The sequence below is a fragment of the Rhinatrema bivittatum genome, chromosome 8, assembly GCF_901001135.1.
Source record: "Rhinatrema bivittatum chromosome 8, aRhiBiv1.1, whole genome shotgun sequence".
In the NCBI taxonomy this organism is placed as follows: domain Eukaryota; kingdom Metazoa; phylum Chordata; class Amphibia; order Gymnophiona; family Rhinatrematidae; genus Rhinatrema; species Rhinatrema bivittatum.
This window is the reverse complement of record NC_042622.1, coordinates 151,717,119-151,743,091: the sequence shown is the minus strand read 5'-3', so window position 1 is coordinate 151,743,091 and position 25,973 is coordinate 151,717,119. Positions and strand designations below refer to the sequence as shown.

Below are 25,973 nucleotides of genomic sequence, written 5' to 3'. Positions count from 1 at the left end.
ATTTTTTTTTTAAAGCAATCTCCAGTAGGGAGATGCACATCCATCTGCTGGAGACGGAGAATACTGGCAGGCTGATGTCAGTGCAGGGTTATATATACTATGAAGGCAGCTTTGCTCTGTCTCCATCTGTTGGTAGAAGCACATAACCCATTGGTGTGGATTAACTGTCTGAATGCTGAGAAAGCAAATTTTTCAGATAATACCTTCTGTCTCCAAGTAACTAAAAATTTCTCCCAGAATCATCTGCTGTCCAGTGCCATGTGGTAAGTCTTTCAACAGAACATGCAGTCAACCATTCCATCTTAAATCCCAAACACCGCTTTTTAGATTGTTACTTGAACTCTTTTCAGCTTGATGCTCAGACATGGCTAGAAATTAGAAAACTATTTTAATATTTGAAAGAGTAAATAGCAGTTCCCTATTTACCTGTTCCACTAATGATTTTATAAATATCATTTTTGTTACCCTTTTTGGGTACCAAAAGATTTTATTTTCTGTGGAAAAAGCAAAGAAAAGATCCACTCTAAGTTAAATGTTAACAAATCCACTCTAGCTTAAATGTTTCTCTCTCTCTCTCAATATTCATCCAAATCAAAGTTGCTTGCAAGTTAAGTTAGGTGCCACTTTGCTCTTAACAAATGCTGGAGACACATCGAGTTATAGCACAGCGTTCTTCAACCAGCTAGCTGTAATCTTGTTCCCGTGCTTTCACTGTGTGCTGTGATAATTCGTTCTGACTGCATCTTTATTGTGAGCGATCATATGAAACATGTGAGCGATGAACAACTGCTCATACATTCGATCAACATGTGCTCAACCTTAGAGAGAAAATTGGGGATGGAAGCAGGGAGACCAAAGGGAGAGAAGGGAGGATGGGACAAGAGGCGAGGGCAAGAGAAAGAGTGGAGATGGAGGAGGGATGTGGGGGTGCTGAAGGGGGAGGGGCAGTTGCGTACCTAAAGTATTTGGCACCCCATATATAATTTAAAAATTTAAACAAAAAAAGATATTATGTTTGCAAGTAGATTTTTAAATAGTACACTAAGTACAGTACTATCATTAGCAAATCAGAAATAAGAAAAATGCAAGAAATTAATAATTCAATGAACAGATATTACATATGTACCTAAAATATTGTACAAAAGCTTTTAAAACTACGTAGATGCCTTCTTTAGATGTCAGAAAGAGACATGCAGATTATTCATGGTCTCAATAGCTCATGTACGGTATTTTTGGATAATACCTACACAGTGCAATAAAAGTGATCACAGCGTGCCAAAAATACAAGTTATTCCAAGAGACAAATCTGCTGTATCAAAACAACACTAACTCCCGAAACTCAAACAGCAACAACCCTACCCAGCAAAGAGCATCAACAGACCCTACTGAAAACAGAACTATAGAGCCCTCACAGAAAATATACATTAGCAGAATTTCTCACCTTGGTCACACATATAGAACACAGAAAGACCAACAAACAAGAAAATCAATAAAAAAAAGTATCAACCATACTAATAAAATGAATAAATATTTCAAAACAACTAATGAATAGAAATCCACAGGTAGATTTTCAAAACATAGCTGGCTATCTAAGTTAGCCGGAGAGACTAATACGACTAACTTAGACGGGATATTCTGCTGCACAACTATGCAGCTGAATATCCCCAGATAAATTGCTACTTAGCTGGATAGGTCTGCTATTGAGCAGGTCTAACTTGGATAACTTATCCAGCTAAGTCTGAATATTGCTGCTTAGCCAGATAACTTATCCAAGTAAGTAGCATAGGCCCGATATGCCCATTGCCCACCCACAAGTTATTCTGCTAAAAACTTAGCCGGATAAGTGCTTACCCGTCTAAGTAGCAGCCACTGAACATAACCAGATATTCGGCTAAGAGGATTTTGAATATCGACCTCTCCATAATTAAAACCTCCTCCCCCAACTAATCCGTGACTTGCGACAATCTCAGGGTGAGTGGAAATCAAACATTCCCAGGTATGACCAGCCTTTCTTTGGCTGGTGGTGGTATGTGAATGGCTGGAGGCACACCTGTGGGGCCTTGCCTTCTTTCTTCAGTCACCAGCAGCACGAGATCCACCAGCGGCCCCCCCACTAGGGCTTCTCTGACTCTTCCTCAGCTATGCCATGCCTCATGGGGAGGGGCCGCAGGAGGTCAGGATCCCTTTTGCCATCCTCTTTGTGTGCCCATCCTGATAGAATATTAAAAGCTTGCAGGGCTGTCGCTTCCTCTGTGCTGATCTAGAGCATCACAAGGTCAGCATAAAAGATACACCAATCCTGCAAGTTTTGAAAACCCACGGGCAGGGCTAGTGTTACACTCGGTGGCTCCCGCGAGCTGCTGCACTTACACCTGACACATGGCCAGATTCCCCACACACCCGGCACTCGACCTCCTACCTTGAACACAGCGCAACGTGGCCTGAGATGCTGCCAGACATCACACCCCAGCTGCCCTCCCATACATGCGTAAGTACAGCAGCACGCCTGGAATTTAAAGGGGTCATAGCAGCATCTCTCTATTTAAGGATTCCTTGGACTTCTCCTCTTTGCCTCGGCAACAGGTCTCCTGGTCTCCTTGAGTCCCAGTGTGTGTGTGTTGCTATCCATGGTTTTCTTGCTTTGTTCCTTGTTTCATTCCTTGCCTTCTCCGTGTCCCGCTCTTTGTCCTGTTACTTGCCTGGCCCATTCCTTGTCTTCGCCTTGTTCATGTGCTGGACTCGTCTGTTTTATCCTCGGTCTCTTTGTTCCTCTTCAGCTTGACTCCCTGGTTCTGACCCTGGCTTGGATCTCATTTCTGCTGCCTGCCCCGACCTTTGGCCTGTCTCCTGGATCTTTGCTTGTTTGCTGCCTGCCCTGACCTTTGGCCTGTCTCCTGGATCTTTGCTTGTTTGCTGCCTGCCCCGACCTTTGGCCTGTCTCCTGGATCTTTGCTTGTTTGCTGCCTGCCCTGACCTTTGGCCTGTCTCCTGGATCTTTTCTTGTCTGTTGCCTGCCCCAAAACCTTTGCCTGGCCACTACCCCAGGGATCCTCTTAAGACCTGCTGGCCATGAAAACCCAAGAGCTCAACCTGCAGGGATGACCGTTGGTATAGGTGAAGTTCCAGCCTGTCACATTCAGGGTATGACGGGCTTGCTCGTTCAGTAGCGCGAATCACAGCACAGCGGTCCACATCTCTAACAGCTGGCACATGTGGAGGAGTGATGAAACAGGCTCCCACTTCTCTTTCAGCTCTCCTGTGTGGGCTGAGGTGTGCTATACATGGCAGCATGAAGAATTGTGTCGCCGTGCAAATGCGCACCTTAGAGTGAACATGGCCTGCCGTCCTGATTTCCCACCCTAGTGACACTAATGTTGGGCCTTGTGCCTGATCCTCCCTTCCCTCCTATGTGCTCCCAAAGAGAATTGAAAAGTTTACGGCCAATTGAGCCGACAGTCACCCCCCTCCCAAAGTTTCTTCAAATACTTCTTCCTCTGGGCCTACTCCTCATCACTGCACCCCCTTCCTCTGTTAATCCAATCCTAACTGTCCGGCCCCATCTGCACCTCTCAAAACCCTCCAGGCTGCTGGCATCATAGTATATTTGTATTGTTCCCAGCAGCTTCCAGTGTTACTTTGACAGCAACGCTGGAAACATAAGTTACCAGCGCTGCTGACAGAGTATTCAGTAGGTTACTTTTTTTTTCTTTTCTTCGGTCACCACTTAAATGGCTATACCATTTGAATATATCCAGTTAAAATTAAAGTTATCCAGGAACACATACCCAGACAACCTTAAAATCTAACCGGCAATATTCAAACATAGCCGATTAGGGCTCAAAGTTATCTGGTACATATACTCAGAAAATTTTATTTGAGGATATTTAGCAAGATGTTTATCCCACTGAACATCCCTGATAACTTATCCAGCTATCTTTAACCAAATAACTTACCCAAATATAGGCTTCAATATGTCATTTACATTTTAGAGAGTTTATTTTGAGTGTGTTGTTATGTATCATCTACAGTGTTAGCTTGTGTTCATGCATTGGTGGGTAAGGTATATGTGCTACATGCATATGCTGTGAGCTCAGAGTCTAGATCATATCTCTATGTAAGTGTTGAGTGTAATCCATTGAGTCAGTGCTGTCAGTGTGTGCAGTGATGAGGTAATGTGAACTCATTGTGAGCGGAGTGTCTGTGGCACATGGGTGAGGAAGTGTGAACTGAGTGTAGAATGCAAGTGAGGTACTATTTTCAACATGTACTGTTTGTGTTGAGCATGCTAGGAGATGAGTATATAGGAAAGTCTGTGGGTAGGAGGTAGAGCACGAGTATACAGTGTGTATGTGTGTATGCATATGAGGCAGTGTTGTTGGTATGTAATTTGTGTTGTTGAAAGTCAGTGCACTGATGAGTGTATACTGTGTGTGTGAGGTAGTATTGTGAGTGTATGTTGTTGAGGCAGCATTGCAAGCTAAGCATAGAGTGTGCATGCATTTGTGAGAAGCAGTGTTGCGAGCAATGCTGTGAGTTTTGGTGATACAGCATTGTGAGCACATTGCAAGTTAAGTCTATAGTGTATGCATGTGAGTGTGTATATGAGTCAGTACTGAGTGTGCTGTTGAGTCAGTGTTCTGTGTTTATCGTACGCATGAAGCTGTATTTTCACCAGGTAGTGTGTGTATTGAGACACTGTAGTGAAGGTGTGTGGGTAAGGCAGTGTTGTACATTGCATATATAGTGTGTATATGTGTTTGATGCATGGTCAGAATGCTGAGACAGTGTCATGTACATGTATGTTGGTTAGGCAGCATTGGTAGTTGAGTGTATAGTGCATTTGTTTGTATGAGGCAGTATTGTGAACATGTGTGTTTATGTTGAGTTAATGCTGAGAGTGTGTATTGGCGAGATAGTGTTGTGAGTGCATTGTGAGCTGAACATATATTGCATGCATGCATCTTGTGCTGTAGGAGTTACACTTCTGTTTTTATTCCATGAGCCTGGATGGAGGAGGGGGTGGGAAGAGAGCCAGATCTATGCTCCCTGGATGCCATCTACCGAACTGAAGAAGCATTGCTCTCTTTTCAAGAGGCTTGCTAGACAGGAGCAGGCAGGGCAGAACGCTCCCTTGCACCAGCTGCGCTCTATGGAAAAAAAATGAGAAGCCCAGGAATCTCAACTGCACCCTGCAGCCTCCAAGGGTATAAAACGCTCTCCCCGCTGCATCTTCTCAAAGGTGTCAATGGGAATGGATACAATAGGATATGACAATAAATGAAAAAAAGGAAGACAAGGAAGGGGAAGAAAAACACTGAAGCACTGAAAAAAGGGGGGGATTCATGGGAGGGCTGGGCAGGGGGCTGGGGGGATGGTGAAGATGCAGCACATAACTAAGGATTACATAAATGAGACCAATGCCAGCTGGGTCCCCAAGTCGGCTCTGCCTGCAATCCTATAACTGTCTGCAGCTGGCTGAAGGATTAGCAGTGAAAGAAGAGAAAAACACAATTCAGGTAAGGATGTGCCCTAGAAGTGCAGCTGTGCACTGTTTGGGCTTGGTGTAGAGTGTGTAGTGGGGTGGGAAGGTTGTGTCTGTGTGGAGTGTGCATTGTGTGAGATTTCTGCAGTCCGTGTATGGGTTCTGTGTTATATTATGCAGCGTATGTATGTTTGTGTGAAGCTGTTTCTATAGTGTGCTAATAGTGTGTTGGGAGAGGGCTGTGTAGTGGGTGCTGTAACATGTGGGATGCTTTTGTAGTATACCGTATGTATAATACATGTGGGGTTTCTGTAGCATGTTACACTGTGAATGGTTTGTGCAGTGTATACTGTATTGTGCATACAAGCTATTTTTTGTCATATACTTGGTGTGTGCTATTGTATGTGGCTTATGTAGTGCACATGTTATATTGCTTGGGGTATAGGTGATATAGCTGTATATGTGTGGGTGTTTTTGTAATGTTTGGTGTGTGTGTGGATTATGCAGTTTGTGCAAGTGTGGGGGGAGGTTGTAGTATGCTTTGTGTGGTGTGTGGGTTTCTGCAGTGTGTAGTTTGTGTTGTGTGAGTAATACATGTATGTGGGATTGTGTAGTGAGTGGGGGCGAGCATGTGTGGGGTTCTGTAGTGTATATGGTGTTATCTAGGGCCATTGTATTTGTGGCGGGGATTATGTAGCATTTGTGTATGTGTGTGTGTGGGGGGGGGGGGGGGGAGTATTATGTAGTATTTGTAGTGTGCATGGGAAGAGGAGGAAGGTGGTGTGCGTGGGGGAGGAAGGGCTAGGCAGTGCTTGTACATATATATGGGGTTTGAAGCGTACTTGTGGCATGGGGGGCAAGTTGTGTAATATGTGTTTGAAGAAGGGAATTTATGCAGTGTGTGGGGGTGGTTATGTGGAGATAGTATGTGTGTATGTGTGTGTGTGTGTGTAGGGCTGGGGTGAGGGGAGTGTTCAAGGGTATAAAAAAGGATCTCTCCAGATACTTAGGTGGGAGGTGGGCTGGATTGAAAGAACCTGGTATAAATCAGCCTGGGCCGAAGACTGCCTCTTTTCCACCTTTATGTGGGGCTGGCAGGAATCAAGTTAAACATGTTAAATTAAATACACTTAGACCTGCAGCATGGATAGCAAGGAATTATCTCTCTTAAAACATTTCTCCTCTCTCACTCCCTCACAATGTAGCCTATCTTTACAGTGGCACCTGGGAAGTTGGGAAAAGGCCCAGGATTCATGCAGCCCCCCCTCTCCTCCAATCCAGTCAGTCAGTAATTGGGGGAGGAGGGCTTAGCCTCTCCCATTTTCAACCCACCAGCTGTATATGTCTGAGGCATGAGTAACCAACATGGAGAGAGGTAGTGGGGCATGGTACCTATTCTCCTCATTTAGGCCTTGTGGTAAAAAGCTGGAGATATCTCCTCTCAAGCAGAGCAGCCCTGGTCACGTGAACTCAAGAGATGCCAGGCACAGAAGCAGGCTGAGAGTAAGAGGGTGGCCTACCCACTAAAAGTCAAGCCAACTTAGCTGTAGCCCACTTTGCAATCTGGATATTTTCAAATTGGGACTGTGACTGTAATACCGTAGGCTATGTTTTGGCTTCTTAGGTTCATTTTCATCACCATCTGGCTTCACTTTCCCCAACCAGGGAAAGAATATTTATGTGGGAGTGGCCCATGGCCAGACCCAGTGAGAAGCCTGGTGGGACAGCTGCCTTAGAGAGTTTAAGGGACTTGATTAATGGGGAGGAGATATTAATGACCATGAAGATTAAGCGATCTGTCTACCCCTGATAAGCAATTTAAACCACCAAAGCCCAGAATCATGTTGGCGACTCACTGTTTTGGATGCATGCAAACTGAGGTAGTGGCAAGATCTGTGATGTTATCAGTCACATACTAGCTACGGTTGCCAAACAACCAGTATTTGGATGGTTTTAATTAAGAGAGGCTGGTGCTAACAGCACCTTTAAACTGCCAACCTACTGCCACTATTCTGCTGACCACTGGTCTCGGCAGAAGAAAAGCCTCCTCCCATTGTCCCAGAACTTTTCTCATCCACTCCTTTCTTCTCCCCCATGGATGTTCTCTTTTTTGGCCATATTTTCACACCATGTGGGAGAGGGGTACCCATTCCCAAAAACAGACTGCATTGCCTGGTATTAAGAGATAAGAACATAAGAAATTGCCATACTGAGTCAGACCAAGGCTCCATCAAGCCCAGCATCCCGTTGCCAACAGCGGCCAATCCAGGCTACAGGTACCTCGTAAGTACCCAAAACATTAAGTAGATCCCATGCTTCTAATACCAGTAAGAGCAGTGGCTATTCCCTAAGACAACTTGATTAACAGCAGTTAATGGACTTCTCCTCCAAGAACTTATCCATACCTATTTGTTTAAACCCAGCTACAGTAACTGCCCTAACCACATCCTCCTGCAACAAATTCCATAGCTTAATTGTGTGTTGAGTGAAAAAGAATTTTCTCTGATTAGTTTTAAATGTACTACTTGCTAACTTCATGGAGTGCCCCCTAGTCCTTCTATTATCCGAAAGAGTAAATAACCAATTTACATTTACCCATTCTAGACCTCTCATTTTATAGGCCTCTAACATAACTCCCCCTCAGCTGTCTCTTCTCCAAGCTAAACAGCCCTAATGACTTTAGCCTTTCCTCATAGGGGAGCCATTCCATCCTCTATCATTTTGGTTGCCCTTCTCTATTCCTTCTACAGTGCAACTATATCTTTTTTTTAGATGCAGGGACCAAAACTGTAAACAGTACTCAAGGTGTGGTTTCACCACAGTGACATAGTAGCATAGTAATGACGGCAGAAAAAGACCAAAATGGTCCATCTAGTCTACCCAGCAAGCTTCCCAAGGTAGTAACTGCCTCTCCGGACAGGTTACCTCCATATTTCTCTTAAGGAGTGATACAGAGGTATTAAGACATTTTCCATTTTATTCACGATTCCCTTCCTAATAATTCCTAACATTTTATTTGCTTTTTTGACTGCTGCAGCTCACTGAGCCGAAGATTTCAATGTATTATCCACTATGATGCCTAGATCTTTTTCCTGGGTGGTAGCTCCTAATATGGAACCTAACATCGTGTAACTACAGCAAGGGTTATTTTTCCCTATGTGCATCACCTTGCACTTGTCCACATTAAATTTCATCTGCCATTTGGATGCCCAATCTTCCAGTCTCCCAAGGTCCTCCTGCAATTTATCACAATTCGCTTGTGATTTAACTACTCTGAATAATTTTGTATCATCTGCAAATTGATTACCTTACTCATTGTATTCCTTTCCAGATCATTTATAAATATACTGAAAAGCACCAATCCAAATACAGATCCCTGAGCACTCCATTATTTACCCTTTTCACCTGAGAAAATTGACCATTTAATCCTACTCTGTCTCCTGTCTTTTAACCAGTTTGTAATCCATGAAAGGACATCACCACCTATCCCATGACTTTTTACTTTTCCTAGAAGCCTCTCATGAGGAACTTTGTCAAACGCCTTCTGAAAATCCAAATACACTACATCTACTAGTTCATCTTTATCCACATCTTTATTAACCCCTTCAAAAAATTAAGCAGATTTGTGAGGCAAGACTTCCCTTGGATAAATCCATGTTGACTGTGTTCCATTAAGCCATGTCTTTCTATATGCTCTTTGATTTTGATCTTTAGAATAGGTTCCACTATTTTTCCCGTCACTGAAGTCAGGCTCACTGGTCTATAGTTTCCTGGATCACCCCTGGAGCCCTTTTTAAATATTGGGGTTACATTGGCCACCCTCCAGTCTTCACGTACAATGGATGATTTTAATGAAAGGTTACAAATTTTAACTAATAGATCTGAAATTTCATTTTTTAGTTCCTTCAGAACAATGGGGTGCATACCATCTGGTCCAGGTAATTTGCTACTGTTTAGTTTGTCAATCTGGCCTACTACATCTTCCAGGTTCACAATAATTTGGCTCAGTTCATCTGATTCATCACCCTTGAAAGCCATCTCCGAAATTGGTATCTCCCCAACAGAAGCAAAGAATTAATTTAGTCTTTCTGTAATGACCTTATTTTCCCTAAGAGCCCCTTTAACCCTTCGGTCATCTAATGGTCCAACCAACTCCCTCACAGGTTTTCTACTTCAGATATATTTTTAAAAATGGACACACAGATGTTCCCAATTATGGATGAGACACTGGATGAAGAAATTCTTGGTAATGGACCCTGACTAGCCAGTGCCTTCTGAGTAAGATACTGTAGGAAATACATGTCAGTGACCCATTTGAAGTCACGTATAACTCTGTTTGCCTTTAAAAACATGACAACATATAACAAGCATCCAGGAAATGATATCAAATATTCAAATACTGACAGTCAATTAAGCTTCTAGAGAACCTTCATAACACCCATACGTGCTATTGTGTTATGCACGAAATGCCCAGGTAATGCTTAATCATTGGTCCTGGCTGAGTTTCATTTTTTTGATTTTTTTCAATTTTTTGCAAGTAAATTTTAGATTACTGAATATGAATTACTTTCCTTAAATCTTCGGAAAGAAGGTATTCTATTACAAAGCAGCAACAGCAGCAGTGAGCTTTGTACCTGACATGAGTGTCATGTTTCGAGTAGAGAACTGCATCAGGGGCTAAAGTCTCAGTAGTGTCGTCGTCTTTTTTCAGATGTGCATCTCCACGTTCTGAATGTGGTGATGCACATCTGAAATACGGTGATGCAGAAGGTGTCTAGGGCATCTAATCCCCTTGCACCAGCCCTGGTAATCACATTGTCTTTCTGACCCACTGGTTGGCACACATTCTGCTGTTGTGCTGCTGTTCATGTGCTTACTAAGGAGGTAATTTTAAAAGGAGCTACACATGTAAATGTAACACACTATCATAGCAATTTTAAAAAGCCATTTATGTGCATAAAGTGCGCTTAGATGTATATAACCTATGGACAATTAAATGATATATATCATAGCATTTTTCAAAAGTCCACTTACATGGGTGAAGTGCATTTACAGATGTAAAACCTAATTTTAAGCATGCAAATACTTTTAAAAATCAGGTCCTTAGTGAGTGTCCCCTGCATCATTATGTAAAGTTCTTGCTTGCCGTCAGCCTGCAGTACCCCCACTCTCCAGGAGACTCACTGGTTCCAAAGCCAGTCCCCTCTCAGAACTCAGCCCAGCCACATCAGAAAGAAGCCTCACCAACAATACACAGGCATTTCCTCCTGGCTTATTCACTCTCTTTCTGTGACTGTAGCTTACCTCCAATTCTCTGACCCCCACCCGACTACTCCAACACCTTCCCACTGACTGTGTGCTACACAGTCTATTGCTTTTAAAGTTAGGTTCTCCAGGCTCTGCTGCTTGATTCTTCTGGGATTATAAAAAAAAAAAATGTAGCCATGGCTAAGACTGCACACATCACCCTAAGTGAACCTTATAGCCTTCTATGCCCCACCCTCCTCACACACAATTAAAAATTATGTATTTATAACAGATTTTACATGAAAAAGGACAAAGTACAATCTTCTAGAGTAAAAATATCATTTACAACATGTATATTATATTTACACGCACTGCTGTGATGCCAACCAGAAAATCCTGCAAAGAAAAGACATTTGGAACCCAAATAGTATTAGGCCTATTGTTACGCGTGTTGAGTGTGGACTTGGCCCTCGGAAAGTTTTGCGTAAACCTCCCAAACCTACCAAAATAGCACTACTGCCAGCATTCAAGCAGTAACAATCCTGTCTATCGAAAAGGCAACATTATGAATATTACTCCAGACACTAAAACACCAATACACCTCCAATTAACAAAAAAAACAAAACAAGTTAGGCTGCTATAGATCCCTACACGGAAACCTGGCAAGGGCTTAATTTGTAGATTTGTTTTTCCTCTTAAGACTGAAAAGACGTAATGGAACTCAGTTCCAAGCAATTCCCCCACAAATTAAGCCCTGCCCCGTCACATCTGCAGAACACAGACATACCCTCACCAAATGCAGAATAAAGAGACCACAAAGTGCAGACAAAAACTGAACTGGAAACCATTACCTGCCAGACTCTATGTAGTGCAAAAATGGAAAAACAGAAAGATCACCATTTCTCATACAACAAAAAAATCAAGATGTATAAAAAAAATTATAACAGTAAAACCATGCTAAGAAAAAGAATACATATTTCAGAAGCTATTGAATATTCAATACTGTAAAATTGGGAAACTTTTTAAAAATTGTATAAGAAACCACCAATAAAATATTTCAAAACAGCACACAATGACCGTTGTGATGGCTTCACCGAATGACAGTATATAAAACTCAACAAATAAATAAACACAAACACCCAACAATTAACAAAAACCTTGAAATGGTTGGGGGTGGGAGATGTGCACGGCCATTTTACTCGCACTTTCATACATACAAATTGTCTAACACACAATCTCTCACATGCTGACATGCACACCCACATGTTCAGTCACACACCCATTCTCTCACATGCTCACTGACATCGTATCCACACGTTCAGTCACACACACAGTCACATTCTCACAAAGTCTCAATGGCTGACACACACAAATACCCAGTCACGCACACACATTCACACATACATCTTCTCTCAAGCTCACTGACACATACATACATTCGGTCATACAGACATTTTCTTACATATTCAGTCAAAAACTCATTTTCTTACACACTCACTAACACATGCTCAGCCACACATTTTCACTCACATACACTCACATATTCTCTCACGCCCCCCGCCATCTCTCAATCCAAAATGAGGAAGGGGCAGCAACTGCCTATAAAAAAAAAAAAAAAAAGCTAAGCTTTTAGAAGGATGCAAGCAAAGCTCAACAATAACAGGCTCCCGAAGGGCTGGCTGACTTCCTGTTGCTGAGGGAGGAGGCATACCTTTCCTTAAGAAGGGGGGAGGCTGTAAGGCCTCAATACTCTTTTTTTTTTTTTTTTTGCCTTGGCCTGAAGACAAGGGAGCCTGTCCTCAGGCCGTGGAGTTGGTGGACAGGCTGCAGCATGAGGCTTACTGCCCACCTCCCTAGGAAGAGACAGAATCCAAGCCAGTGAGGGCAGGCAGCTGCACTATTTCCTGCCTCTGTGGCTGAAGGTGGAGGAGAGGATCCAAGAGAACAGCAAGAGGAGGACTAAGGAGTCACTGTCATGTGAAAAGTCAGTGAAGGAGAACCTTGGAGGAGGCTCCTGCTTTGGGAGAAACGTACCTGGGTACCCAGTATTGGCCTTGCAGGACCACAGAGACATGGGGCTACTGTGATCAAAGCTAACTGCATGATTGGCTTGAATATCCCACTGAAGCATGCCAGAAAACCCAATAGGCCAAGCCACCCCTGCACAATACTCAAGGTACTTTCACACTGTGGCTCAATATAGAGGCAATATAATGTTTTACATTTTATTTTCCATTCCTTTTTAGATCATTCCTAACATTCTATTTGCTTTTTTGATTTCTACCATGCACTGAGCCGAGGTATTGTCCACAAGGATGCCAAGGTCCTTTCATTCAGAGCCCAGCATCGTAAATCTGTAGTTGGGATTATTTTTCCCTACATGCATCACTTTGCACTTTTCCACAATAAATTTCATCTGCCATTTAGTTGCCTAGTCTTCAATTTCACAAGTTCCTTCTTCAGTTCTTCGTACAGTGCTGTTAGAATAATTGTATGTCTTCTGCAAATTTGATCATCTCATTTGCCATTTCCTTTTCCAGATCATTTATGAATTTGTTAAACAGCACAAGTCCCAGTACCGATCTCTGTGATACTCCAATGACCTTTCTCCATTTGGAAAACTGACCATTTAGTCCATATATACAATATCACTTGGCTCACATTTATCATGTTTATTTACACCTTCAAAAAATTCTAAAAAACTAGTAAGACAAAACTTCCCCTTGCTTAAACCACGTTGACTCTTTCCCATTAAACCATGTCTATTTTTTTGGCAAGTGATTTTGTTTTTAAGAATGGTTTCTACCATTTTGCCTGCCATTGCAGACTCACTGGATCATCACTGGAGCCCTTTTAAAAAATCAGCATCACATTGGCCACCTTCCAATTTTAAGGAATTGTGGCCATTTTAAATGATAGGCAATAGATTACTAGTAACAGGTTAGCAATTTCATCTTTTAGTTCTTTTAGAATTCTGGGGTGGATGCCATCTTTAGTTTGTCAATATAATCTATTACATCCTTCACTATCATACATATTGTTTTAAAATAGATTAACCAATTTATTGATGCATGAGCTTTCAAGAACAGAGTCCACTTCCTCAGATGCATGAAGTGGAGTACAAGCAGTGGGTAATATATATGGGGATGGGGGAGGGGCAGGAGAGGACACAGAACAAAGAGAAGGCACTAAATTAGGCAGGCAGGGTATAGAAAGAGAGAGATAATAGCATTATAGTCCAGCCTACAGACAACCTAAAGTGTGATAAGACAGAATAAACTGAGAATAGTTAAGTTCATAGATAGTTGTAGTGTGCCATTAAGCCATTGCTTCTGTTCAGACCTAGGTTGATACAATTTTTTTTAGTCTAGTTTAAAAGCTCATTTCTCTCCTTTTTTAAACACTAGAGGGTATAACTAAGGTCCACTGAGACAAAGAAACCATGTAGTCTATGAGCGATAGGGGTGGGGGTTGGCTCACATCCCATAAGAACTCTCTATTCCCTGCCAAAGAGGTGAGATGAATAATTTGACACATGTAGCACATACAAAGATAACATGGGTAGAAATGCCCCTTTTTCTTTTGTAGCCCCTATTGTTCTGTGCCAGTTAGTGTGGATTGACATAATTTCATTTAGAAGATGAGATCAGAGAGTTATTAAATGATGGTGGAAACATCCAGAGTTAGATAACTGGACAATGAGTTAATCTTCAGTTGAATTTGTGAGGTTATAGCTGTTAGGTGGATTTTAGTCCATCGAGGTATAGGAGGAGTCACAGCAGATAAAGGGATTAAATCTTCTTCAATATTAAGTTATGAAGGTATAAATTATAATAATGAAGTATTTGAAGTCAATGGCGACATCAGCTCATCAAGGTGTAAGTTGTTTCCAACAACTGAGAACTTTTGGTGAATTTTCATTGTTTATTATATGATATGGTATATAAATGATATTAAAAATACATGAAAGAAGTATATCATGTTAGATAAGTGATTGTATATTTTATCTATGATATTTCTGGCTACATGGATACTGTGCTATTCAATAATATAATCTCAAGATTCCCCTGAAGAAGCTACTATATGTGCAAAAATAAGAGGCCCTTGTAGGGATTTGGCAATTATTGGATACAGGGATTTTTAATTGTGGTAGTTTTAGATGTCTTGGTACAACTGAAATACAGTAGGTGTTTATATATATATATATATATATATGTTTATATTATAGTTGATAAGAGATCTAATGATAGGTTATACATTTGATATTGGAACATGATAATTTGGATGTAAACTTGATAATACTGAAGAGTTAGATGTTCTATGTTAGGTATATTTTTATCTAATTGTGTATGAATGTATGTGTTTTTTTTAACACAATGTTTCGATAAAAATTTCTTTTGTTATAGCAAGTGCATATTTGAAACATTATATAATATATGTAATTGGGGTCCCTATAATTATTGCTTGTATAACACTTCAGGGTGCCTAGTGTGCAGACCTTATTTTTGTTGACAAAGGTAATGTGGCATCACTCCACATACAGTAGAAACCCAAGTACTCCTGGATACATTACAATGTGAAGTGACAGTCTGTATGTGTCTAGTGTACAGACCACAGGCTTAGAATGGAAAATTCAGTAAGTACTGGAGACTATACCTAGACCACTGCAATCTCACAAATTAATTTTTATCAGTCATCTAGCAAATTAAAATACAGCCCTTGCATATTTATCATGTAAAGAGCTTGTATAAGTGTGTAACTATAAATTAACCAATAGCAAGGTAGACTTGGCTAGGAAGGCTTTGAGTGTGTATTTGGGATGAGAGTAAGGATATGATAAAGGGGTTTAGAGGGGCTAGTGTGTATATGAAAGGGGGTCCAAAGGGCCCATGGATGGCTCTATATTTATTTAGAACAAAAGATATGCCATACTGGGTTAGACCAAGGGTCCATCAAATCCAGTATCCTGTCTCCACAGTGGCCAATCCAAGTCACAAGTACCTGGCAAGTAACCAAGGATTTATTTTCTGTACTCATATTTGCCATGTGACAAAGGTCTTGAGGGACTCTAGTATAAGGTAGCTGGGTTCTTGAGGGAGCCAGTGGTGTTTATGGGAGGAAATTCTAAGCCTCAGTCATAAATAATGCACAAGAGGCCATGGCAAGAGGGCAGACTCAGGAGTACCATAAAGAAATATCTCTTTGTAGCCTTCCAGAGGAGGTAGTAAAGGCAAAAATAGGAAGAGAATTCAAGAAAGCCTGGGATAAGCAGAGCATTCTCGGTGGTGGTGGAGGAATGAAGGGGAAAGCCAGGAATCAAATAGGTTCTGTGGTACTGCATCAGGAAGGGAAAATGAGCAGAGACTAGATGGGCCTGGAGGTCTTTACCTAGTCTATTTGTTGGAAGACAGATCTGTGCCAATATTATAACTATTACTTGGCTTAAACATGGAGCAGTGTCTGATGTAACTAATTGCCACTACCCTTTCAGAGTAGAGGAGGTACAAAACTGGCCTCTCAGAGGTCCATATTCAGCTGCTGTGCGGCTTGGCTAGTTAGCTGGATAAACTTACCTGGCTAACTAGTGCTGTATATTCAGTGGTGCAGCTATTTTAAAATTTGCCAGAAATGTTCTTCTGGATAACTATAGGACAGGTTTATAGGCCGACCAGAGTTGGCTGGATAACTTATCCTGCTAACTCAACTCCTCCCAGTTATGCCCCTAGAACACTCGTGACTTATCTGGCTACATTCTATTTATTTATGTATTAAAAATTTCTATACCGGTTTAGTTATCTGGCTAAATGTCTATGAATATGGACCTCTTACAGGCTACAAAACAGGCCTGATTTTGAGTATTTATTTTATTTATTTATCGAGTTTTATATACCGTCATTCGGTTTCGCCATCATAATGGTTTACAAAAATACAAAGGTTACAAGGTTAAGGAAGATAAGGGTTTCAAAAAGGTTCAAAAAAACTTAACATAGGGATATCATATAGAAGTCAGTTGTTCAGTTTTTACGTTTCAATTCTTTGTTATAATACATTGTTGTGTTGAGTTTCGTTTTTCTTCAGGTTAGATAGGAGGGGGTTGGCGTTGTGTTGTTCATTTGGGTGAGTTGGTATGCTTTGGTGAACATCCATGTCTTTAGATCTTTTTTGAAGGTTTTTAGGTTTTCTTGAGTTCTGAGTTCGGTTGGGAGGGAGTTCCAGAGTTTTGTCCTTGATAAATATTTGCTGAATGTACTTGTGTACAACATGGCCCGAGAATCTGGCTGATTTGTTTATCTTGACTATCCAGTAAAACCAAGCTCATTTGGAGTACTCCAGGACCTAGGGGATTCTGCATCTCTGATCTTGTTGGTACTGCTGGGGGTGAATCCATTTGAAAGCAAGAAAACCTCTCCCCTTTGCCTGTTTATTGACAAGTGTTGTTACATTTTATCTAGCTTTTATAGTTAATGGAGCTATGCTAAAGAGTTTCTGGGGTTGTTTTTGTAGTAGTAAGCTCTTTACAGCTAAGTTTGGGTATTAACAGATTATGGGTTAGGTTGGAACAGCTGATCCTGACCTTCATTACTTGCATTTTATTTTATTATGCAGTAGGGGAAGCAGTTTCAGAACTTTTAAATCTTGCACAAAATGATGGCCCCAGCACCCCTCAAGACAGGATTTGCAAAATGGCAGGGTGTTAGGGGTTATCAAAGGTCCACCACTCCATTAGCCAGGAAAGGTCTGCAAAGTAGCACGTCATTTAAAGTTACAGGCATATTCTTATATCGTTTTAGACTGTATTGTGTGTGGCAAGTTTGACACATTGCTTGCAGGTGACTGTAGGTGGCTGTTTTTCTTCTCTGTTTGATTAATCACACATTAGAAGAACAAAGATCAGATTAGGCCACCAAGTCAAACTACTGCCCATTGCTGCTGAACATATGCAGAATAAAACTCTCTATTATAGTAATAGAGTCTAGAGAATGGCATCACCACATTCCCCTCTTCTCTGTCCAATCAATTTCTTGAGTTGCATCAGGCAAAAAGACTTGAAAGTCATCCATCTGAATGCCTGTTCTTCCCTAGAGTCTAAATGCACCTTTCCTGCTCAAACTTATCAGACTGCAGATTCAAAACACAGAATGCTACCATCAAGAGACAGAGATGATGGGGAGGGGTTTCGCCATCATTCCCCAATTAACACAATGTGAGTTGGCCTGCTTTGGCAAGGTGCATTGGCCAAAAGTCAGCCAACCTTCTCCATCTGCATCTATCTCTTGCACATGCAGGAGCGCTTGTTAATATTTCTCAGCTCCTCCTGCAGTTGAACAGCTATTTATTTCAGAGCAACCACCAAGGAGGTCTCTGGCTGCTGACTGCTTGACAGCCTCCCATCCCACCAATTTAGGAAAATGGGCTCACCCCTCACAGCTGCCTTCTAGCACTGCCTGGCTCAGAATTCCATAGTGTAAGAACTCCATGACAACCTTCCTGAGTAGCCCTGTAACAAGGGAGAAATTTCATCTACTCATGATGCTTGTTATTACCCCAATCTGTTCATGTGTTTCAAGGAAAACATTTTTACCTACACTCAGTATTCACAGCTTTCACTGTATAACTGGAAATGTTTTTTACTCCTGTTTTCTGGAGTCTTGAGCTGTGATAGATAAGTAGTAATAACAGGATATGGTATGGTGGGAGTTTCCCAGGGCATCTCCGTACCAGCAGCTGCTGAGGAATCTTTTTTTTTCTCTTTATTTATAAAGTTCAAAATTAACAATTCAAGAGAAACTTGAAACATGAAAAGCACAGCAAGTACAAGTAAACAAACTACACTAAAGGAAAGAAAAAAAAATCAACAATAAAAAAAACAAACAGTACATGTAACATGCCATTATTTAGCCCACATATGGAGGGAGAGATTAATAAGAAAAAGCAAAACTCATGAATTACAAAATTCAAGTAATCAAGACCTAGCTCCAAGAAGCACTGACAGAATCAGATGACAAATTCCTATTTTGCAAAAAGCCTTCCAACTGAATTGGATCAAAGAAAATATATTTGATTCCCTGTAGTTTCACAACACATTATAGGGAAATTTTAGAAGAAAAGTTGCACCAGAACAATCACAGAGAGATTACTACTTACCTGATAATTTCCTTTTCTTTCATGAAGATAGGTTGATCCACAACCTGTAGGTTATGCACCTCTACCAGCAGATAGAAACGGAGCAAAGCTGATGTCACTATATATATACTCCTGCACTGACATCAGCCCGCCAGTATTCTCTGCAAAAGCCAACCGTGGACAAACTAACAAAAACTTATTAACAGACAACCACTCTAGCTCTCAGCTAACAGGAAAGCACTGAGCTCAGACAAGCAGTATAATAACACTAGTCTAGGGACTGGATTGACACTTACCAGCAAACTCCTGGAACACACCATGCAGGAGGACAATAGCACCACCATCCGGCAGCTAAGGGCAGGAAGGTGGATCCACTGATCTTCATTAAAGAAAAGGAAATTAAGAGGTAAGTAGTAAGTTATCCCTTTCTTAGCATTCAGATAGGTGGTTCCACGACCAGTGGGATGTACCAAAGCTACTCCTGAACACGGTGGGAGGCTGCTCGCGGTCCAATCAATACTGCATACGTGATGGTTGCATCCTCCCAGGCCTGCACATCCAAGCGGAAATACCTGGAAAAGGTATGTAAGGAGGACCACATCGCAGCTCGGCAAATCTCGATGGGAGACAGCATCTAATTGCTGTCCATGACAATGCCTGAGTCCTAGTGGAATGAGCCCTAACCTGACTAGGCAGTGGTAGCTCAGCATCCACATACGCGGCCATGACTACCTCCTTAATCCAGCGGGCTACTGTAGCCTGTGACACCAGCTCACCCTGTTTACTCCCACCATGGAGTATAAACAACTGGTCCTTCTTCCTGAGAAGTTCAGAGATATGCATCTTGACATCCAAGCAACGTAACAGGTAATATTCATCCACATCTCTCTCCCTGTCCAGAGTTGGCAAGGAAATTGATTGATTCAATGAAAATCAGAGGCCACCAATGGCAAAAAGGATGGAATAGTATGAAACTATCGACCCCAGAGTCACTCATAGAAACAGTTCTCAGCAAGACCAGGCCTGCAGTTTGGAGACTCTACGCGCAGAACAAATTGCCACAAGAAATACAGTTTTCAAGGTAAGTAACCTCAAGGAAAGGCAATGCAACAGTCGAAAGGTGGAACCCGCCAGAAAATCCAACACCAGATTAAGACTCCACAAAGACACCAGTAACTGCAGGGGAGGATGAAGATGCTTCACCCCTTTTAAGAAACAAGCCACATCTGGATGAGCAGACAAGGGTCCACTATTCACTGCCGCCTCCTGTACTTTCAATTATGGGCCAATCCTTTTCTCAATCCATCCTGCAAAGATTCCAAAATGAGCGGGAACTTAAGAGAACAAGGAAGAACCCCTTGATCTTCAAACCAAGCCTCAAACAATCACCACACCTGCACATAGGCTAAGGAAGTGGAGAACTTTCTCACTCATAGCAAGGTAGCAATCACCACAGTGGAATATCCACATTTCAGCATCCAAGCTCTCTCAAGGGCCATACTGTAAGAGAAAATTGAGTTGGATCTTCATGAAGAACAGGCCCCTGCCGTATCAGAATCCTATGAACTGGTAATTGGATAGGAGGTTCCACCAGGAGCCTTCGCATATCTGCATACCATGGCCTCCTGGGTCAATCTGGTGCCACCAGAAACCCTCTTCCCCATGTGACTCTTGATCCTATGAATCATTCTGCCCAACATGGGCCATAGGGGAAAGGCATATAGGAGCTTGTACTCCGGCCACTCCTGCACAAGGGCATCAATGCCCAAGGACTTTTGATCTCTCCTGCGACTGAAGTGAGGAACCTTCGCATTGTGAGATATTGCCAGCAGGTCTAGAAACGGGAGGCCCCAACGGTCCTCTATGAGCTGAATTGCCTCGTTTGATAAGTCCCATAGTCCCGAGTCCAAACTTTGTCTGCTGAGAAAGTCTGCTCTTACAAATGTCTTTTCCAACATTGTGGGAGGCTGAGATCTCCTTAAGATGCCCTTCTGCCCATTTTATGAGTTGGGCTATTTCCTGTGACACTTACTAGTTCTTGGTTCCTCACTGGCGACTGATGTAAGCCACCATTGTTGCATTGTCTGACATTATCTGGACCGCTCAACCCTGCAATTGGTTGACAAATTGTAAGCATGCCAAGTGGACGGCTCAGGCTTCCAACTAACTGTTGCTCCAGAGAGACTCTTCTGTACTCCAGCATCCTTGCACTGTTAACTCCCGATGGTGGGCCCCCCAACTCTGGAGACTCGCATCCGTCACGAGTACTAGTCAGTCCAATGATCATAGGGAAACCCCCTTCCTTAGATGGTCCACTTGCAGCCACCACTGCAGCTATATGCTGATCTCCACCGGCAGGTGAAGTCATAACAAATAGTCTTGAGACTGTAGACTAACGAGCAAGCAGAGTGCACTGAAGGGGGTGCATATGCGTCCTTGCCCATGGAATCACCTTTAGGATGGCTGCCATCAATCCGAGCACCTGTAGATAAGACCACACTGTCGGGCGAATTGCTTCTGTCAATAGTTGCACCTGCGCCATTACCTTCTGAATGCAGCCCTCCAGCAGGAACACCCTGCCTTGTTTCATGTCAAACCGAACACTGAGATACTCCAGAGTCTGGTATAGCCGTAGACTGCTCTTGGCCAAGTTCATCACCCAACCTAGTTCCTGTAGCAAGGAGATCTTGTGTGAGACCCAAAGGCTCTCCTTCCAGACTCTCGGTCCGAATCAACCAATCATCTTAAGTATGGATGAACCAGAATGCCATCCTTCCTCAACACTGCCACAACCATCACCATTACTTTGGAAAAGGTTCTGGGCGCGGTGGCCAATCCAAAAGGCAGCACTCAAAACTGATATCCCCCAAAACAGCGAAATGCAGAAATCGTTGATGCTCCAGGCAGATGGGAATATGGAAGGTATGCGTCTAACAAATCCAGAGATGTCAGAAACTTCCATGACTGTACTGTCATTAATGTCAAAGCATAAGGTTTCCATGCAAAAATGAGTCACCCGCAAATGACAGTTGACTCCCTTGAGATCTAGGATGGGGCAAAAGGAGCCCTTCTTGGGAATAATGAAATAAATGGAATATCGGTCCATATTTTCTTGAGACCTGGGCACTGGAACTACAGCCCACAGGCTGAGGAGCCTTGACAATGTACATCCACTGCTAGTCTTTTCTGTGGAGAGTTGCAGGGAGACACCATGAAGATGTCCTGAGGGACACTGAGAAACTCCATCTCTTATCTCCACCCACCTCTGATAAAAAAAAAAAAAAAAGAGAGAGAGAGAGAGAGGAGACAGCCTATTTCCTGTTCCTGGGGGTGGGTCGACACACGTTCATTGAGAGGCCTGGGAGGCATCATTACCCTAGCCTGCACCCCTTCTGGGCTGCCTGAGACAAAAGGACTGAGACCTACCCAAAAGACAGAGTTCTCTGGGAAGCTGCTCCTCTGTAGGGTTAAAGCATCTGAAAACCCTACCACGACCTCTCGTGCCGAAGGAGCGCGGCATCTGCTTCTTATCCTCTGGTAGCCGAGGAACCTGGGCCTCACTCCACTTATTGCCCATTTTTTCCAGCTCACTCCCAAACAAGAGTGATCCTTTAAAGGGCAATTTCATAAAGATTAGACTTCAGAATTGTATTGGACAACCAATTCCTGAGCCATAGCTGACACCTTGCTATTACCGAAGCCACCCCTCTGGTCGAAGTGGGGACCAGATCACAGCCTGCATTCACCAAAAAGGTGGTTGCCGGTTCAGTTATTGCTCTGGAATTAACACTAGATTCATCGACTTCCTGAGAGAGAAGTAAACAAGAGCGAGCCACCAGGAAGCAACAAGAAGCTATCTGCAAATTCATTGCCATCGCTTCAAAGGCCTGCTTAAGGATAGCCTCAATTCTCCTAACTTGCGCATCCTTCAATGCCACTCCCCCTTCTACAAGGATAGTTGACCACTTGGTGATGGCAAACACAAGCGCATCCACTTTTGGAAAGCACAATTGCTCTCTCACATATGGATCCAGGGGGTAAAGCCCTTCCAAGGTTCATCCCCCTTTAAAATTAGCTTCTGGGGCGCCCCATTCAAGATCAATCAATTCTTGAATGGCCTCCATAACAGGGAAGAAACATGAAGCTTTATGCAAAGAAATCAAAATAGGATCGATCTTTGGCTCAGACATGGAATCAGCCCCCGGTATTCCCAGCATCTTCAATGTCTTGGAAATTAGAGCTGGTAACTCATTTCTAAGAAAGAAAAGCAATATAGTTCTATATGGCTCCAGCCCCGGAAGAATTTCTCCATCCTCCACGGAGAAAGGATCAGCTTCATCATCTGTGCCATCTGGGTCCCTATCGGCATGACCCGCAGCAGGTCTAGATGTATTCCAACGCTTACCCGTAGTACCAGGCACACGGGAATCCGCAGCCTGCGATCCTGATCTGTTAAGAGTAGCTGGGGCCAATGATTGCGCCCGAAGAAAGGACTGTAGTCCTTGAAAAAATTCCACCCAAGAAAAGGCAGAGGGGTCCATGCCAAACCAGGGGGTGTCGGTCCTGCACTCACTGAACTACCTTCCCCCACTGACAAACCAGTTAGGAGAGCCCCAATTCCAGGCGAAACCTCTGACAACTCTTTATCCATTCCCGCATCATGCAAGGAAGGACCGGGCTTAGCAAAATCCGATGGAAACAATTCTCCCTGAGCCTCCAAACAGTGCTGACAAATTAGAGGGGACACCAAGCTGAGATGCCTGAATATGGCAAGCAGCACAAAGGGCAAGGCATTTAGGGTTCTTTGCTATTAGTGCCATAGTCACTTGTCAATATGCTCCAAACCAGTGTCTGAGAACTGTGTGCTCAGCTGTGCTCACAACAGGCACTTGTAATAAAAAAAAAAAAAAAAAAAAAAAAAAGGTGCTCAAATATTAGGCGTCTAATGCACTATACAGGTGGACACAGCTACAGCACCCGCCTAGGCGCCCTTAAGCACATCAAGATGCATTCACCTAGGCACCCTTACTCGCACAACTGAGCACCCAGCTAGGTGCACACCTAGGTGCGCAGCCAGGTGTGTAAATGCAAACTGACGTACCTGAAGAGGGCAGACTTATGCACAGAGAAAAAGCACACAAATGTTGCTGTGGCCTACCACGTGGCGAACAATCTAAGCCTGAGAGCGGGGCCTAGCCCAGAAGGCTGGTCAATTCGCCATGCTGCCCAAGTCCACAAGCTCCTGCAGAGGCGGGAATGGATGTCGGATCAGTGCACCAAGCATGGAGACCGGAGGGGAGAGGAATGCCTAAAATCAACTCCCCCTAACTTCTTTTTTTTTTTTGTATTTATTTATTTTTAAATACTTTTAACCTGAGCTTTGCCCCTCCTGGCCAAGTATAGACACTGTTTCCGGCTGTGGGGGGCAGAGGGTATAGACCTTCATCACCGCGCTCTGCTTCCTGCAGCCACTTGCCTTTCAGCTGTTTTTTTTTTTACATTTAAGTCCATGCCAGCAAAAAACTCATCTGAAGGAAGGATCCTAAGATATCACCTCAGGAAACTCGACTGAGGGAGGGACCATAAGGTATCACCACAGGAGAACAGAGCAATAAGTTTTTCTTTTCTCCTTCTACAAAAAATGTTTAACACAATCTCCAGTAGGGAGATGCATGTCTACCAACTGCTGGAGATGGAGAATAATGGCAGGCTGATGTCAGTGCAGGGGTATATGTACCGTGATGTCAGCTTTGCTCCATCTCCATCTGCTGGTAGAGCTGCATAACCCACTGGCTGTGGATCCACCTTATCTGAATGCTAAGAAACATCTGTTTATTTTATTTTGTTTTTTTTAATAGAAAATTTCCTTTTTTGCTGTGTTTCCTATGAAAAAAAATTTTTTTTTAGATGAAAAACTTCATCCTCCATTGTTTATCCAATTCTTGAGCAAAAGTAACTACAAGAGTGACTCAAGAATTTCAGATTGTGATTATTCTAAATAAGTAGTAAGATCCAAATTATCAGAGGAAAAATCAATTTTACTCAATTTTTTGGAGAAGAAACTTTATAATGCTCAGGTGAATAAAAGTTGTGTTGACGTGTTGAAAAGTGTAATATAAATAAATACCTTAGAGATTGAGGGAACAGAATTCTTAGAAAAAGAATTCTTAGAAACTAAGAAATTCTAAATTAAATTTCTTAAACATTTCCAAGGGGTTAATCATATGACAGCGAGGAAAATTAAGAATATAGCATAATTCCCTATATTTTCTATCTTATGATGTAATAATACCTGATTATCTTTCATTAAAGCCACATTATACTCAGGCAGACTGTGAACTTACTATCTCAGAAATTTTCTCTCCTTGTTCCTTAATTAACACAGAATGATGGTTAACCTGTGCAGTCAAAGGCACCTAAGGAATTTAACATTGAATCAATGTCAGGCATAGATCTTGCTAAATCTGAAACTGCAGTCCATATTGCTTCAAGAGTAACTACTGCAGGTATTGCTAAAGTTGATCAACTAGTGACTTTCAGTCTAGTTGAAGTAACTGGATATATACCAGCATTCTCTAGGAACACCCCGTCCTGAAGAAGCGAGGCGACAGATACTACATTTCTACTCCCACTTCCATTAAGAGTTGATAATTCCACCTGTAGAGGAAGTGGGCCATCAGGACCAAGAGAGACTGATGCTTCATCCCAAATGGAGCTTTCTCCTGCTTCTATTTGTCCTGTATTATTCTCTCTATTAAAACTGAAATCTTCCAACTCAGCAGTGAGGAAGAGGAGGGGGGGGGGGGGGAGGGACAGATTCAGATGGGTGGATATGGACACTACCTTTCCTCTTCTTTCCCATATAGCAGCAGAAGCAATCAGGAAATTCTAGAAATAGCAGAGACCAAACAAAAAAAAAAAAGAAAAGCCCAGGAGCGTAGCCCTTTTGTGTGCTGCTTCGGCATGCTGTTCTTAAGTGGAACGGGGACCAATTTCTGATGTCAGGAAGGGAGGAACTTCTCCTGGATCAGGAAATACATGGTTGGTAAGGGATCCTGCTCTCCCCCCCCCCCTGCTGAGAACAACTTGCTTTTACAGACAAGGGATAGGTTAACTTTCA

At 42.6% G+C, this 25,973-nt stretch overlaps 2 protein-coding genes across 6 annotated transcripts in view; one reads left to right on the top strand and one right to left on the bottom strand.

Moving 5' to 3' along the window:
* Positions 1-25,973, bottom strand: part of PC (pyruvate carboxylase) — a 582,027-nt gene that overhangs the window by 148,678 nt on the left and 407,376 nt on the right. The window lies entirely within an intron of this gene.
* The window catches only part of LRFN4 (leucine rich repeat and fibronectin type III domain containing 4), a 138,565-nt gene continuing 117,980 nt past the window's right edge, over positions 5,389-25,973 (top strand). Inside the window, exon 1 of the mRNA XM_029611113.1 lies at positions 5,389-5,516. The gene's annotated coding sequence lies outside the window, so the exon portion shown is untranslated. The remainder of the gene's footprint in view (positions 5,517-25,973) is intronic.